This window comes from Condylura cristata, unplaced genomic scaffold (assembly GCF_000260355.1).
Source record: "Condylura cristata isolate star-nosed mole 26May11 unplaced genomic scaffold, ConCri1.0 scaffold00019, whole genome shotgun sequence".
NCBI classification, from domain to species: Eukaryota; Metazoa; Chordata; class Mammalia; order Eulipotyphla; family Talpidae; genus Condylura; species Condylura cristata.
In genome coordinates, this window is record NW_004567120.1 from 20,227,587 (window position 1) to 20,245,105 (window position 17,519).

Sequence of the window (17,519 nt, forward strand, 5' to 3'; positions counted from 1 at the left end):
ACAAGAAACAACTATGTAAGACAGTGCTTGGATTGTCCCACTGAGTTTCCTTCCGATCCAAATTGGAAGGCTAAAGAAGGCAACTTTTCCCACGCCTGAAGATAGTTGAAAGAAAGAACAAATTAACAGGACTGAAGGCGTCTTGCAGTTATAATGAGAGAATTCTACCAAGGAAAGTTGTGTGGAGCATGTGGTAATGAGGACATCTTGACATATGCCAACATGGAGGAGTAATGGCAGACAAGAGCTAGACCACATGATTTTGAGAGAAAAAATATAAAAGATGCCAGCTAGGAACCAGATTTCACTATATTGCATAACCTTCCTGGAGCACAAAATTATTATGAAGAAAGAGGTAAAGAAAACTCCTGAGTCAACCAAGCTTAGTCAGAATATTAATTATTTTAACTGGAATTTACTAAGTTTATATTTTCTATTCTCAAGTGGAAGGGAAACTCAGATTACCTTGAGTCACAGACAAAGTTCTGTAAACATAAATAAATAAATCTTTTTAAGAAACAGAGAAGTACAATCATTTTGTACTCCATACTAGTCATTGTGGTGGTCATGTTGGAGTGTTTATGGGATGACTATGTTTATACCTATAGACAGAAACAAATTTTGCACATGTTAGCTCTGAGACCTAAGAAGTGTGTATTCTCTTCCTTCTTTTTGAAGGAACCATGTGTGTATACTGAGAATAATTCCATAGAACTCACTGTGATGTTCATTCATGGGCGACATATCCCTTAAGGAATACCTGCAATCAAAATTAGGAGAGTTTAGTAAATTTAGATCTGTTTCCTTCAACTAGCTTAGCTCTCTATATTATTTTTAGCTATTGGGCAGACTGCAGTGAGGAAGCAGACAAGGCCTTTGTCATATGGTGGCTATTGATATTTCCTTTGGTGTATTATTGTGAAACTGCCAATTGATTGCCATTTTCTGTTTTCTCTGGGATATAGCTAGGTTATATACTTTCTTATTTCCCTTAGATTTTGACAGATGCTGACTGAGTTCTAGACAACAGAATAAATGTAGTAGTGAAGTATGATCATCTGAGGTTTTTTATTGTTCCATAAAATCATTTATGTGTGCTCCTTCGTGTTCTTTCTCATTTTTTTCAATGTGTTTTGTTTTATTTTTATTTCATTTTACATTTACTTCCCTTTCTCTCTCTCTCTCCCTGTGTATGTGTCTTTGTAGAAAAGCTATGGTTATGAACAAGGATAAGAAGGGAAAAATAAGAGAAACAGAGCATGAGGACCTTCTAAAGTCTTAGAAGGGTAAAGCCTTGAATCACAATCACAGGGCATTCTACCCAGCACAGAAATGTTGTCATTCTTTGTAAAGCTTCTGATAGCTCTGCATGTCCAGAGGGTTTATTTCCAAGTAGCTGGCATAGTCAGAGTGGAAGGACTCTGCCCAGGAAGTGGCTACCTCAGAGCTGTCTCATGACACTGTCACCTCTGAGTTACAGGCCTCAGGAACACCTGTAGGGGTCCTGTGCATTGGAGTGAGCATTCTTACTTGACATTGGAGTCTGAGGTCTTAAGTTTGAAAGCGGGGACACTTTGCTCTTAAAAAAATACTCCAAATCTGGTGTTACGAACATGGTAACTGATTCCAGTGAAATCTGTGATGGTTATCACAAGCTAGGTGCTGGCTCTGGATGAACAAAATAAGCTGAAAGCTGGGCTTCTTCCTACAAGCCTGTCTAGTTGTGAAGCAGAGAGAAATTTTCAGAGGGAATTAAAGGCATCTATCCAATAAACACACAAATGATAAGAAGGTAAAACAGCCGTATGACTGGTATGAAAAAAGTTTGAGTTATCTGTATAACTCAAACCAGCTACAACATTCCCTGACACCAAAGCCTCATCCAGAGAAAGATCCATCTCTCTCAGTTCTATGAAGGCTGAGAGGAGTGAGGAAACTGCAAAAGAAAAATTGGAAGGCATCATGGAGTTTAAGAAAAGAAGTCATAATCTCTGTAAAATAAAAGTTCAAGGTGCAGCACCTAATGATGGTGTGGAAGTTTCAGGGAGTGATCTAGAAGGTGTAGTTGAAATTTTCAATGGAGGAGGCTGCATTAAACAACAAATTTTCAGTGTAGATGAAGCAACCATCTCTTGCAAAGAGATACCATCAAGGACTTTTCCTTGCTAGAGAACAGAAGTCAATGAGTAACCCCAAAACTTCAAGGACAATCTGACTGTCCTGTCAAGGGTTAATACAACTGGTGACTTGAAGTTGAAGCCAGTCAGTGCTCATTTGGCACTCTGAAAATCCTAAGGCCATTAAGAATATGCTAAATCTGCTTTGCCTGTGCTCTGTAAATGGAACACCAAAGCCTAGATAACAGCACATCTGTTCACCACATGGTTTACTGAATGTTCTAAGCCTGCTGCTGAGAACCACTACTCAGAAAAAGGTTCCTTTCAAATGCCACCACTTGTTGATGATGAAACTGGTCACCCAAAATTTCTGATGGTGACAGACAAAGGAATGATGTTTTCATGCCTGCTGCTACCGTCTCCCTTCTGCAGGATCAGGTGTTATTATTTTTTTAATTATTTATTTATGCATACAAGGACTGCAGTACAGACCAGGGGATTGCAGTTTGAGAGAATTCACCAAAGACAGTGGGGAGCAGGACAGGCATATTGACTGAAAGACACTACTGAGGGGAGTGGCGGGCGAGACAGGAACGGTCTGCTGTACCATGTGGGTCACCTCTGGGGGCGGGAACCGGACTCATGCTACAGTGACTGGCACTAGCTTGACAGCACTGAGACTTTAACCCCTGCACCAGGAAGGAGGCTCCCAGATGTTATTTTATAAGAAATATATTTCCTAAGTCTGTAGTTGCAGAGATATCGATTCCTCTGTAGATCTGGGAAAAGATAATTGGTAAACTCCTGGAAGCTATTTACCAATGTAGGTGCCAATTTAGGAGAACATGCAGGATTCTTGGAATAAGGTCACAATGTCGGTGTGAAAAAGAGTTTGGAGGAAGTGGGCTCCACCCCTCATGATGACACTGAAGAGCTCAAGGTTTCAGAGGAGGGCGTTGCTTCAGATGTGGGGAAAGCAATAAGAGAACTAGTGTTAGAAGTGGAGCCTGAGGATGTAAAACTTGAAGAAAGGAGGAGTTGCACATATGGGTGATCAAGGGAATTTGTTTCTTGAGATGGAATTGCTCCTGGCGAAAATACTGTGAGCATTTAGTTGCTTGCTTTCTTCTTCTTCTTTTTTTTTTTCCGTCTGGTTCCCGTTGCTTAAAATGATCCATTTAGTTGTTTTATAATTGGTCTCTCTTCAATAATTTTCTTGCCTAAATCTCTGCTACAATCCATTGTATGCCTTTCTGCTAGGAAATGCTTTCTGAGGCATTCAGTCTTCTTGCCAAGTAACTCCTTGCAAATTGAATGAGCCTTACAGAGCTTTTTATAAACAGCACGATGCAGTTGCTCATTTACTCTGCTTGATGCTTTGGCTATCTGGTCTCTGTTGACTTCCAGCACCTGTCCTGATTTCACACAATTGCAACCTTCTCACCATACAGAGGTTCTTCATTGCATCTTCCTCTTGCTATATGAAGTCCACACAGAGGGAAAGAGATCCAATGAAGGCGGTTTGATCTCAGCAGCGAAGGCTGCACCATACTCCTCACTGCAGTGACTACAGGAGAAGTAGCCCCTCAGGCAGCGGGCTCACATGAGACCCCAGTCCTCAGGTAATCTCCATCTCCTTTTGACATCTGGGTGCAGAAGGCAGCCAGCTCTGTGCTATTACAGAGAGACAAGACAGAAGGAAACATTGAGTAGAGATGAGGCAATAGTCATATCTAAACAGCCATGCGGGACTCTTAGTTGAGCAAGAAATAAAATTCTGTTCATTAATACATTACATGTTTGGGTCTAGTTTTATATCACTTGGTTGACTCTTTACTACAGGGAGAGGAACAATAGTATGTCATGTGGCATATCAACTTGAGCTATGAAACAATAAAGCAGACTGGTGTCTAAGAATGCCTTCTATGCAAAGGTGACATTTGATTAGAAACCTCAGTGAAAATAGTCAGCCATACAACTCTCTGGAGGAACAGTGTTCCAGGAAAAGTGAGTAACAAAATAAGACAGTGTTTATAGGCTTGGCGTGTAGTTCATAGAAGGGTAGAAACCACATGCAATAACAAAGTAAGTAAGGGAAAGAGTGTCAGGAAGGTAGGATTTGAAGGCAGAGGATTGAGACTATCGTAAACCATGGCTAAATATTTGGAATTTTGGCCCTCTGGTGGTGCAGTGGGTTGAAGTGCAGCACTAGGAAGGTAGCTGTAGCTGCTTCAGCAAGAGTTCAATTCCCAGCCCCAGAGGTGACCCACATGGCGTGGCAGACCTCTCCTGTCTTGCTCACTGGCTGCACCCCTCAACAGTGTACTTCATCGATTTGCTTGTTCTGCTCCCCACTCTGTCTCTGGTGAATCCTCTCACTGCCCCTGCAACTCTGGCCTGTACTTCAGTTCTGTGTGCACAAATAAATAAATCTTTTAAAAAATATTTGGATTTTATTCAAAATAGGATGTGCAACCACGAGTCAAGCTAGTCTCTAATCTATATTCTGTTAAATATTAATTTTCGCTTATACTTTACTGTGGTAAAATTCATACAGAGCAGAATTCACAAGTCTCAAGTGCATTTTGCCCAGATATATACTTCTTTTCTCTTTCTCCCAACTCTACAATCTTTGACTTCTTGTTTCCTATATGGTGTCAGATTTGTAGAGCATAATGGAGCTGAACATTTTAATTTGTTACTTCGTGTTTTTCAAAAGAAAGAACCGTCTTCAAGTTTTGAAAGTGCTTATTCTATGAAAATAACAATAGCAACCACAATAACTATTTTCTCCTTAAGAATTAACCATACTAAGATAGTAGAAATATGAGAAAAAGCATGAATCATTTGATTTAATCTCAGGTATTTTAGTGAGGGGATTTAGAGACGTCTCTGGATGTTATTGTTGCATTTTAGTGTTCCAAAGATATTTTCTAAGATGTTATAACAAAACTACTTCCACAAGCCTATTTAAGAAAGACGTAATAATGGGGCAAGTTCCTTGAGACAAATTAAATATCCTTCTTGCTAGAAAGGTGTACATTTCTCTGAGAAATTAACATTTTACTGTAGAGGGGATCTTAATGTTTATTCATCTTGAAGGCTGCAAATTTATTTCTCGCATGTCTGCAAGCATAGGGCATCAGTGAACTGAGGCTGGGATATAACAATAGAAAGCTCTCGGGTGGTTACAGCAGCATGGTTTAGTGTGGTTCTCAGGCAGTGTTTATATTGCAGTTAAGTTTTAAAAGCCTTCATGATACTTTGAGTCTACTCTACACATGAACATTTTCAGTGAGGAGAGGGGTTTTGGAAAATCTGATTGAACCCCTACCTGAAGCCCTACCTATCTTATTAATTTTTTAATGATAGACACAGCTTTTTTTTTTTTTTAATAAAATCCATCTGACAAAATTCTGTCATGTTCTAGTTGTCATCTCTGATCTTGTTTAGCACAGATTTTTCCACAGGAATAAATTGCAAAGTGACTTAGCTGGTACAACCTGTTTAGTTAGCCAACAAAATAAGGGTTGGAACTTCAGTCACCTATAGTCCCATTAACTGCTTTGTCCACTACAAAAGGCCTTCCTTTCCTTATTATTATATTTTGAAATAGAGTATTCCCTAAACATAAAATAATATTAGAACACATTTAACCCTAGGTTAAATGCAAATATATTTATAGTTGTATTTATATTCTGCAAAATTACAGCACAACTTATGTAAATGGGAAAGAAAGGCATACTTCGGAGAATTATCAAAGCAAACCTGAACTTTTCATAATAACTTGGGTAAAAGGAAACACCTTAATCAATCACTTGGAAATCAAGCACCTTTCAGTTAATCTCAATAGTTAAATTTCTTTGTGAATATAGAAACTACATAGATTGTGACAGCACTGAATGAAATACCTACTATAATTCAGTGATGGTAGATTTATAGTTTGGGCTTCTATGTAAGGTTACATATGTGAGCATTGACTGTTGTGAGGTCACTTTGTAGCTTTCCAATTCTTATGTGGAATCTCATTTGATTAATTAATATGCATCCATGAAATGTAACCCTTGAAATAAATACTACTACAAAGATATTTGTCCAGTGGAAAATATTTGGACATGACAAAACAAACACCTTAGTTTCCTGCCTTTTATCTCAACCTTGAATATGTTATGTTCCCAGAACAATTATGAAGGAGTTTTTCTTTATCCTCTTTCTTCACTGTTATTGTCTTACCCTAACTTACTCTAATTCACTGACTTCAATCATTCTTTAATTTTCAAATATTTATTGAGATTGCTACTAGACACTAGGGCTACAAAGATTTGCAAAATATGTTAAAATAACCAGTGTCGAGTCAGAGAACTAATCAGTAAATAAAATAAATAAGTTATTAAAGTGCTAAACTAAAAAAGTGCAGCATATGATATTAATGGGCATTAAATAAAGGATGATGATCTCTAATTGGTATAATCAGGAAAAATTTCATATAGGAAACTATGTGTTTAAGCTAAGTCTAGATGGATGGATAGTTTTCCAGACTAACAAAATGAGGAATTTATTCCAGATAGCAGAAATATTATGATTAAAGGAAGTTATTGTTAGTCTCATCCATTTTTTATACACAGCACCTAGCTCAGTGTCTGGCATATTATAGGCAATCGATAAATGCTTGTTGAAAAAAAATATTGTGTGTGGAGACTATAAATACTTTGGTTTGATTAGAGCATGAGATTAATGTGAAGCAGTGGTGAAAATGGTAATAGAAATGTACATTGCTGATTGATCACAAAAGAGCTTTAATACCAAGCTAAGGAGTTTGACCTTCACACAAGGATCAGATGAAGGATATGACCAGGTTTTAATATAATGTTAGCCCATTTGAGCAAAGCAATAGTGGGACTGAAAAGACAAATTGGTAGGCTTTAAGAGTGCTCCTAGTAAGAGACACTACAATTTGATGAAGAAAAAAAAATAATTTGAGAGCAGAAATATGAAGGACAAAATGGATGGGAGCAAACTTTGTGGCAGTAGGACCACTCAAGAATCTATTTACAATAGTCCTTGAAGAAGATCCTCAGTGCCTGAACTAACTATGACTTTCAGGACTAAAAAGAAGAGCTAGATTTCCATAATAATTTAAAGATAAATTTCTAAATCATGTTGCCTGAAGAATGATTATAAAGAATCAAGGATGGCTGTCACATTCTGCTTTGAGCATATGGTTGAATGATGATTTCATTTACCAAGTAGGAGAGGAAAAACAGGTTTGGGTGGAGCTCTGAAAATAAATTCTGTTTTTGAGATTGCAGATTTGAAATAGCATGAAATAAGTGAAACTGGCTGTTGAGGAAATGATTTGGAATTTAGAAAGAGATGGCTTTTTTGAAGGGAAGGTAGACATTTCCCATTTTTCTCTTTTCACATTCATTTTCTGCCCAGCTCTTGCTCCAGGAAGCTAAGTTTTATGGGCTACATCATTGGATTTACTTGACCTCTCTCTATCCCATCTTACCTTGTTTTTAGTTAACCAATGCAAGGGATAAACAAGAAGGAAGAAGACAAATGGATATGTGAGTTTGCATATTTATTTTCCCACTTCCTGCATGTAAATCCAAAGATATGCCCTTATTCTTCCGCTGTAGTCCCCCATCTTCTCCAGTGACTCTACTAAGAACTACAGCTCTTTCTGTGGATCTTGCTAATTGTGTGCCCTATCTAGGGGTTGTAAGAGCTTTTTTCCATTGCTGCCAAGGGGAAGTATACCAGTTCTGGTTGGTTCCTTTAAATCTTGCCTGATCTGTGTGACTTTGTAAACGCTCCTCAATTCTGTTTGACTGTAATGATTCTCTTTTGGACCCCTGCCTGATGATACAATTAGCAGTTTAGGTTTTTTGGTTATAAATTTATACAAGGTAAATTGAGAAAAAAAATGTCTATCAGAAAGCCAAAGCAATATAGAATATAATAGTACACATTAAAAAGTCTGTAATTTGATTAAAAACTGTCATCCCTCAGGCAAAGTGGGACTGTTGTAGTCCATCTGGAGTGCTATGACAAAATACTTTTAACTAAGTGACTTACAAATAACAGAAATTTATTTCTCATAGTATCATCAGAGGTTGGAAAGTCCAACATAAATACACAGGCATATTTGATATCTGGTGAGAACTAGCTTCCTAGTTCATCTTCTTGCTTTGCCTTCCCTTTGTGGAGGTGTGAGGTTGCTCTCTGGCACCTCATCCCAATCATGTATCATCCCACTCTCATGGCTTAATAAACTCCCAAAGACCCCCCTCTCTAAATAACATCATACTGGAGACTAAATTCCAACATATGCATTGGGAATACTAAATTCCAACATATGAATTGGGACGACATAAAACATTCAGTCTATAACAAGGACTTTTAGCAAGAAAGGGGAATGTATCATGGTAAAAATAAGATAGTTTCCAGCTCTGCCACTACCATAGCCTGAATGTTGTCACGCACCCTGCGCATCGCCAGTGCATGTCTAGAACCATCTTACTACCAATAACTGGCCACATTTTGGTCTCAAGTATAACGTAACATAAATGTCCAGCATAAATGGAAAAGTTGTTGATTTTATGTCTTGAGTAATTTAAAAAAATTTTTTTTTTTTATCCTCAAGGTGAGAGTGATTTAAGTGTCTAAGGTAGTGCTGAAAGGGAAAAAAGAAAGAACAAAAAAACCAAAAGCAGGTTGAAATGCCTTGATTTGACTAGCTTGTGACTACTTCAAAATTAAAATAATCGTTATCACTATAAACAAATAATTGATCAAGTGGAATCATTGCAAATATTGAATCTGTAAAAGTACAAAAGTTTAATATGAAGAATATACAAAGACAATAGAAACAAAACAAAACTAAAGGATGAAAATACCCCAGAATGTAGACATATGTGAATTTTCTTTTGTTAAATATATGCTTTTTAGAAAGTATAGCTATTTCTTTTTCTCTATGTAAGTAAGGAAGGTTTTCAGAGTTTGCTTTGTATCTCTTTTTATCAGTGACAATTCTGCTTCCCAGCAACTTAAATATATTTCTTAGTTGCAAAAATACTCCTCAGTATCATTACTAACTTTGAAGTTATTAGTTCAAAAGAATCCAAGTTTTCTTTATTGTTATTTTGGTACTAGTATATACACTATTGTGGGTATATAAACTACTGTGTTCAAAATTTCAGATTTATTGTTTTTTTCCTGTGATTACCAGTCGTATATATTTGTATTTGTTTTTCTGTGTGCATTTCATTTGAATCTTGTTTTGTCCAAAATTGGTTCATTACAATTTTGAATATGTATAGCCGTTACATGATTATAAATTTAAATTATTTCAAAAATACATTCACAACAGTGATTTGCCCTCCCCACTGAAATTATTTAAAAATCAATAAAATGTAGGAAATTATGGTGTTTAAAATATTGGGCTTCAGAGAATGAAAGACAGTGGCACTGGGAGGCAGAAAGAAGCACAGTGATCCTTGAGATCTCCCCTACTAGCCATCTAAGGAAAGATTTGTGGCCACAGCGCAAGATGACACCAGACAGTCTACTTGCATTGACAAGATGGAACTCCGGTCCTGGGGGGCTAATGCAGTTGGTTTCTCAGAACTGATTGCTGGAGAAGAGAATGATAGACAAAGAGAGAACCCCAGAGACCTGCAGAGATCAGGTGTTTACTGTCATCCATAAGTATATGAGGAAATTTTCTGAACTGTGGATGAAATACCAGAAAGGATTAGTTTAGAATTGACTATCTCTGGGAATCATGCAGGACTAGTTCCTTAAAATTCACAAAGCTTTGGGATGAGTGCTCAAATGCATTTTGAATCAGCAGGTGTGACAGATTATCCTTAGGTTAATTGCTTCTCTAATTCTGCTTTTCACATTAAAGGCAGGATTCAAAATGATCAAAATGATTCCAAGTAACTTAGATTGCATGTAAGGATATCTTCCATTGGAATGCAAAATATCAGCCTCCAGTAAGGTAAAATTTACAGTGTATGCCATCCACTACAAAAAGAAGTCATAAAAAGAAGCAGGAAAGTGAGACCCAAAATGAGGAAGAAAAACAAAATTCAGAGTGAAAAGGCTATATGTTTTGTTTTATTATGACCTAGGAAGGTTGGTTGTTTTTCTTCTGTATGAAACTTCCTGAAATTTTTCTGTGTGACCTGATATATAGCCCACTTTGAAGATGCAGTGTGAGCATTTGAGTATTATTGCTTGTGGTGATTTTTATCTAACCTTTATCATTTTGAGGATTTTTTTCTATTTCTACTTTGGTGAGAGTTTTTATCACTAGTGGCAGTTGGATTTTATAGAATGCTTTTCCTGCATCTACTAAAGTGATCATTTTTAGATTCTTATTTCATTAATATGGTGATTTGTTTTTTCTGATTTTTCCATAAGTCAGGATTGAAGTTCCAGGGTCAAAGTTGATGGGTTGCTGAATTTGTTTCATAATATTTTCTGAAAAGCTATTATATCTATACTCATTGGAATAATCTGTCATTGTTACTTTTTTATTGGTATCTGCATAATTTTAGTATTAATGGAGTAGTGATATTCTCTACTGAGTTAAGCGTTACTTCTACATTCTGAGAATATTTGTGTGGGATTTTTAAAATTTCTCTTCATATGTTTGATGACATTTATCAGTAAAGCCACCTTGGTCCAATACTTCTTTGAGATCAAGGTTTTATCTTTTTTTTTTTAAAAAAAGATTTATTTATTTATTCATATGGAACTGGGGTACAGGCCAGAGATGTGGAGGGTGAGAGGATTCACCAGAGACAGAGCGGGGAGCAGAACAGGCAGATCAACGAAGTACACTGCTGAGGGGAACAGCTGGTGGGTCAGGAGAGGTCTGCCATGCAATGTGGATCTCCTCCAGGGCAGGCAGGAATCAAACTCATGCTGAAGTGGCTTTAGCTTCTTAGTGCTGTGCTTTAACCCGCTGCACCACCAGGGAGGGCCCAAGGTTTTATCTTTTAATTCAATTTTCTAGATTTACATATGGCAGTGCATTACCTGGTTTTTATGATGTCAGTTTTGGCAATTTATGTCTTTCAACAAAAGACATATACTTATTGTATTCCCTCTTTTATATTGATCAGGTTTCTGTCTCTTTTCTGAGAAGCAACTATTGATTTCAGTTACTTTTTCTAATACTTATATTCTGTTCAATGGATATCTGTCCTTATTTTATGTCTTCTCATCCAGTTTAAATTTGTTCTTCTTTGTTGTTTTAGATAAGTCCTTATATCTTTGGTTTTGGATCTTTTTTACTTTTAAGGTATAAAGTTAAAGCTACAACATTTTTCCTTAAGTACTTCTTTAGATGCATTTCACGTGTCTTCCTGTGTCATATATTTATTGCATTTGTGACCAGATCCAACTTTCCTTCTCCCTCCTTTCCCCCTTTTGTGTAATATACTCCCCAGCTGCATTACAGGAGACCCTGAGAACTAATTGTATTATATCTCAAACAGAATTTTCTGTTCCATCTCAGAGAAAACTTAGGGTAAGCCTCTGCTGGTTGCTAAGGACTATTAGCCCTGGAGTAGCGCTCTGCTGGCTTGGCTCTGGGCTTCCTGATGTATACACCAGCTGAATCTGGGAACGTGAAGTCCCTCACTCCCTTTTCATGCTTCAGCTCCTCTTGTTCCTTCTACCTTGGTATAATCACAGTACTCCTGCCTGTTTGGGAGATTGCTTCATTAGGGTGCTAAACCAAATGCTGAATCCCTTTGTGGCCGCCTCATAATAACAAAGATGATATATCATCATTCACAGTTTGATTTTCTGGGCAGAAGCAAAAGACTTGATTTGGTTTCTTACACATTCAGTTTATAATATTTCCTCATTTTCCTTTGATTTATTTTTTGACCCAGAGTTATTTACAATTGTGTTTTTTAAGATTCCAAATTTGGGACCCTCCCTGGTGGCACAGCTGGTTAAAGCACAGCACTAAGAAGCTAAATCCACATGAGCTGACCCCCACCTGCCCCTGAGGTGATCGACATGGCGTGGCAGACCTCTCCTGACCCACCCGCTGCTCCCCTCAGCCGTGTACTTCGTAGATCTGCCTGTTGTGCTCCCCACTCTGTCTCTGGTGAATCCTCTCACGCTCCGCACCTCTGGCCTGTACCCCAGTTCTGTATGAATAAATAAATAAATCTTTTAAAAATATATTACAAATTTGGGGTTTTCATAGATATCTAAAGGATGCATCGCTCTTCCAAGTTCCTTCTTTTTCTTGCCGACATGGGATTTTCCCAAGAGCCACAACTGAATGACACTTCCATGACCATTCTTTAAAATTCTCTTCTTTGCAGTTCTTGGATCCATCAGTCAATGGATTTTTTTAAAGTATTTCTCTCCTTTTTGGGAAGTGGTATTTTTCAGGTTCTACCTGCCTTTCTCTTATTTTCCATAGCTAATTTTATAGCTACCCTGGGTTGGAAAGACTGTAGTGTACCTAGAAAATCTATTTTCACATATGTATTTAAATTTTGCATGCATGTATAAATTTTATATGTGTTCATATTTGCTGCCCTTTATTAAGGGCCCTTTATTAATACTACTCATATTTAATCACTCTTATTGCAATGTCTTATCATAGTAGAAACAATTCTAAATATACTAATGGTAGTATCTGTCAATCCCAGGTGGGAGAGAATAGTATTTCTAAACATTATGTTTATTATACTTCTTTTATAGGATAATTTAATCTAAAATTAATATAACAAGACCATTTTTATGATCTATCACTTCACCACAGATCTGTTAAATTTAATTATATGGTACTTGCATGCTGAGAATGAAATAATCTATTTTTTGCTAGTACTAAGCCCTTTATGCAGCCATCTGTGCTTAGCATATCATAAAAACTGGAAAGGGTCTCTGAGTTCTTAAAAGTTTCTATTGCAGGGCCTTCCCTGGTGGCCAGCTGGTTAAAGCACAGCACTAGGAAGCTAAAGCTATTTGCACATGAGTTCGATCCCCGCCTGCCCTGGAGGTGACCACGTGGCATGGTAGACCTCACCTGACTTGCCCGCTGCTCCCCTCAGCAGTGTACTTTGTCCATCTTCCTGTTCTGCTTCTCACTCTGTCTCTGGTGCATTCTCTCACCCTCCACATCTCTGGTCAGTACCCCAGTTCTGTATGAATAAATAAATAAATCTTAAAAAAAAGTTTCTATTGCAAAGTCCATGCCCCTGTCAACTGTCTTTACATTCAGCATGTTAACTTTATAACATATACATTTTTCCTTAACATATGATAATTTATTCTCTATTTGTCGACTGAGTCTCTCCTGAACTTTTTCACTAAGAAAACGGTATAAATCAATTAAGAACCTAGATAACAAGAGACATTTTTAATTAACTCGGTGAAAATCCTTTTAAAGATTCTCTTAATGATTGATTGTGACCAACCTGAAGTTTATATTTGTCTTGTTTTTTTACAAGATGAGCTTAATTCATTTGTATTCCTTCTCTGCAGCCATCTTTTACCTTCCCATTTCTCCATCTTGAAAGTTCTTTCTATGTTGTCAGTGTGCCAGAAGTATCAAATAGTAAAGGTATCAAATATGTGTGAAATATTGCAAAAGGGTACTACAGTCTATTTTCTCATTAGATTATAAGACAAAAATAATATTCATTGATTTTATACTTATTGATCATCTACTAAAGTTCCAAGCATGGTTAGGCACTTTGAATACAGAGACGAAAGACAAAATCTACTACCAAGTGGCTCACTATCTAGTGAGGAAATCAGTAACCCCAGGAGGGTACTGTGGAAGTGTTATGACAGGGAGAATGTATCCTTTGCTGCAGGAGCACAGAAGGATCTCTAACTCAGCCTGGGAGAGTGCCACAAGACTTGGTAGAATGGACAATCCCCTTGCTAAGTGTCTTTATATGTAGAACATTCTTAACTAGATACAGTTGCTTTAGAACCAGTCTTCCTGTTTAGCACATACCATGGAATTTTTAAACTGACTCTGTCAACATGACATATTTATCCACTTGGATGATATTTAGACTTGATATATAAATGGATAGGAGAGTTTTCCATCATCAGAGAGAATGGCACTGTCTTGTTTATGCTTTACTATGTTCTTAAGCAAGCTGGGATGAAGCTTCAAGTATACCTTTGGGACAGTTTGAAAATTGTGAAATTTGTGAAACATGGGATTGAGATTTACCTGAGAAAGCTGACTCCATTTATTTAGCAATAAAATAAGCCAGAGAGATTGACAGCAGGTTGAACTCTAATGACAGCAGTGAGACAAAGGTGCATGATTATAAGAACCAAATATAAACACGTTTAAAGAAATCCAACTTGTTGACTCTTAAGAGGGACAGCGATAGGATGAACGAACTCCAATATTGCAATAAAACTGAAGTTCACTAGATAGAGAGGGACATTTTGAGAAGTCAATTCAAAAAGAGTCATTTTATTCACTAAAAGACCTACATCTGGAAATCCCTATTATGCAACCTGAAGAAAGAAACTTATAAATGAAAGAACCAATAATATCAGATTTTCTATATTTAGAGAGCACCAATGCTAGATTACTATTTTTTTCTGCATGTATGTTTCTTCCTTACTAAAATATTGTAGGGAATAGAAATCTTGGAGAGTAAGTAGGGAGATGTGGATTTGAAAACAAAGTTTTCAGAGCCAACAGAAAAATAGTAAGCTGGTTTCTGTTGAAACATATTGATTGACTCTTGCTCATTCAACAAACCATTTATAAAAATAATCAGAACACATGATATGACAAATGCTTGTTATGTGTTTCTTGTATGTGAGTTTTGATTTGTGAATAATTTTATGTAAGGCCTTATATTGAGACATTTAGTTTTTGTATTTTTCTTTTTAGAGATATTTATTTTTAATGTATTTTAAAATTCACCAAAATATTCTCATAAAAAATAATTTGGATTTATTGGTAGAAAGGAAAAAGACACCTATGGTCCTACTCCTTGATTTTTGACATATTTCTTTTCAGTTTGTGCTTTATATTTGTTTTTCTAAACATAGTAGATAAAAAAAAAACCTGCCTTTTCTCCACCTAATTTTAAAATAAAAAAGCATTTTTAGTGTTATTATTATAATTACTTTGAAGGAACACTTTTTCCTTTTCTTTTGCTATTATGGCTTATTCTTGATGCATTCATTAATATGCATAGATCCTAATCACATAGTCCACTGATTTTTGATAATATTTGTTCATGTAACCATCAACCAAAACAAGATAAAGAACATTTCCATTACATTAAAAGTTCTCTTGTGTCCCTTTAAAATTAAAATTCCTCACCTATGGGCAATCATTGTCTGAAATGTTTTTAGTTTTGTTTACCTTCAAATTTTATATAAACAGAATCACACAGTTTATACTCCATGCTGTCTGGCTTTGATGCTTAACATAATTTAGAGATTAATCCATGTTGTTGTGTATATCAGTAGTTAATTATTTTTTATTGCTGAGTAATATTCCAAAGTAAGAAAACTTTACAATTTGGTAACTCATCCTTCTGTTGATGGACAGTTCTATTCTTTCTAGATTTAGCTGTTGTGAATAAAGCTGCTTTAAACATATCACTGTACAAGTCTTTTCTTTTGAATGTATGTGTTTTACTTTCTCTTGGAGTAGAATTATTGAGTCAAAGGTAGTTGATTGTAGAACTTCTTTAGAAACTGACTATATTTTATCCCAGAATATATGTGGTGTTATTAACATCACTATCAAGCTTGGAGAGGACCACTTGCATTATATCTTGCATAATAGTTGTTTTGTTCAGTCTTCTTTTCCTTAAGATTTCATAATGAAATAATTATGAATTCCCAGGTTGTTACGGAAAGAATACATATAATGCTACAAATATTTCACCCACTTACCCCAAAGGGTGATGTTTTCCATAGCTGAGTATAATATAAAAATTGGAAATTGACATTGGTACAATAATGTTAAGTAGACTACAAATCTTATTCAATTTTCACTGGGCTTACATACATTCACTTGAATATATATGCATATATGTGTATATGTGTGTAGTTCTGTGCAGTATGTATCTACTACTACAACTAAAATACAGAATGATAGCCACAGAGGAACTCCCTGCTGTTACTGTGTTTTAGTTTTCCCCTCCCCTTTACTGTTCTCTGGCAACCATTCATCTGTCCTTAATCTCTATAATTTTGTCATTTTGAGTATATCATATAAATGACCATCTCTTGAGATTGGCTTTTTTACACAGTATAATGCCTTTTAAGATTCATCCATGGCCCTCCCTGCTGGCACAGTGGGTTAAAGCACAGCACTATGAAGCTATCACAGCCACTGCAGCACGAGTTTGATTCCCTGCCAGGGAGGTGACCCACATGGCACAGAAGACCTCTCCATACCTGCCTGCTGCTCCCCTTAGCAGTGTATTTCAGTCCATCTGCCTGTTCTGCTCCCTTCTCTGTCTCTGGTAGACACTCATTCTCTCACCTATGTGTTGTGTACAGTTCTGTGTGCATAAATAAATAAAACTTCAAAAAAATTCACCCAAGTTGTTGCAGGAGAAAATAGTTAATTTTATTTTATTGTTGAGTACTATCCCATAACAGATAAGCTAGAGTGTTTAACCATTGAAGGGGAGCAGAATGTACCACTTAAATAAAATATACTACTTTGATAAAGGCGTTATTTTAAGTAAACCTTCTCAAAAAACAGCAGATATTAGAAAGGCATTCTAATGTTTCCATTTCTTCCTGAAATAGGAGATTAAAAACTCCCATGTAAAAGATACCCTCACAGTATCAAAAGAAAAAGAAAATTCCTGGCAGAAATCAAAGTCAAGAAAATTCTTCACTGACTTTGTTAAAATCAGTCTTACCTCCTCAATAGCCTATGTTTACAGCTTACTTACCTTTCTACATTTTCCTCTCTTATTCCACTGAATATAAATGGATGTAAGTTGGACCATTTCTTTGGGTCTTCGTTCCTTATGTACTCTGTCATATAAAATGTATTAATTTGTATAATTTTCTGATGTTAATCTGTTTTATATCATTGTAAATCCCAGGCCTAGCCTAAAAACCATGAAGGTATATACCATTCAACTGTTTATATTTACATATATAAATATATATAAGATTTATTTATTTATGCATACAGAACTGAGGTATAGGCCAGAAGCCTGGGGGGTGGTGAGAGGCTTCACCAGAGACAGAGTGGGGAGAAGAACAGGAAGCTAGATGAAGCACACTGCTGAGGGGAGCAATGGGAGAGACAGGAGAGATCTGCTGCACCTCGACTGTTTTTTCTTTAATTAATTTCTCTATGTATATTTTACATCATGTGTAGTCCCCACAGAATTC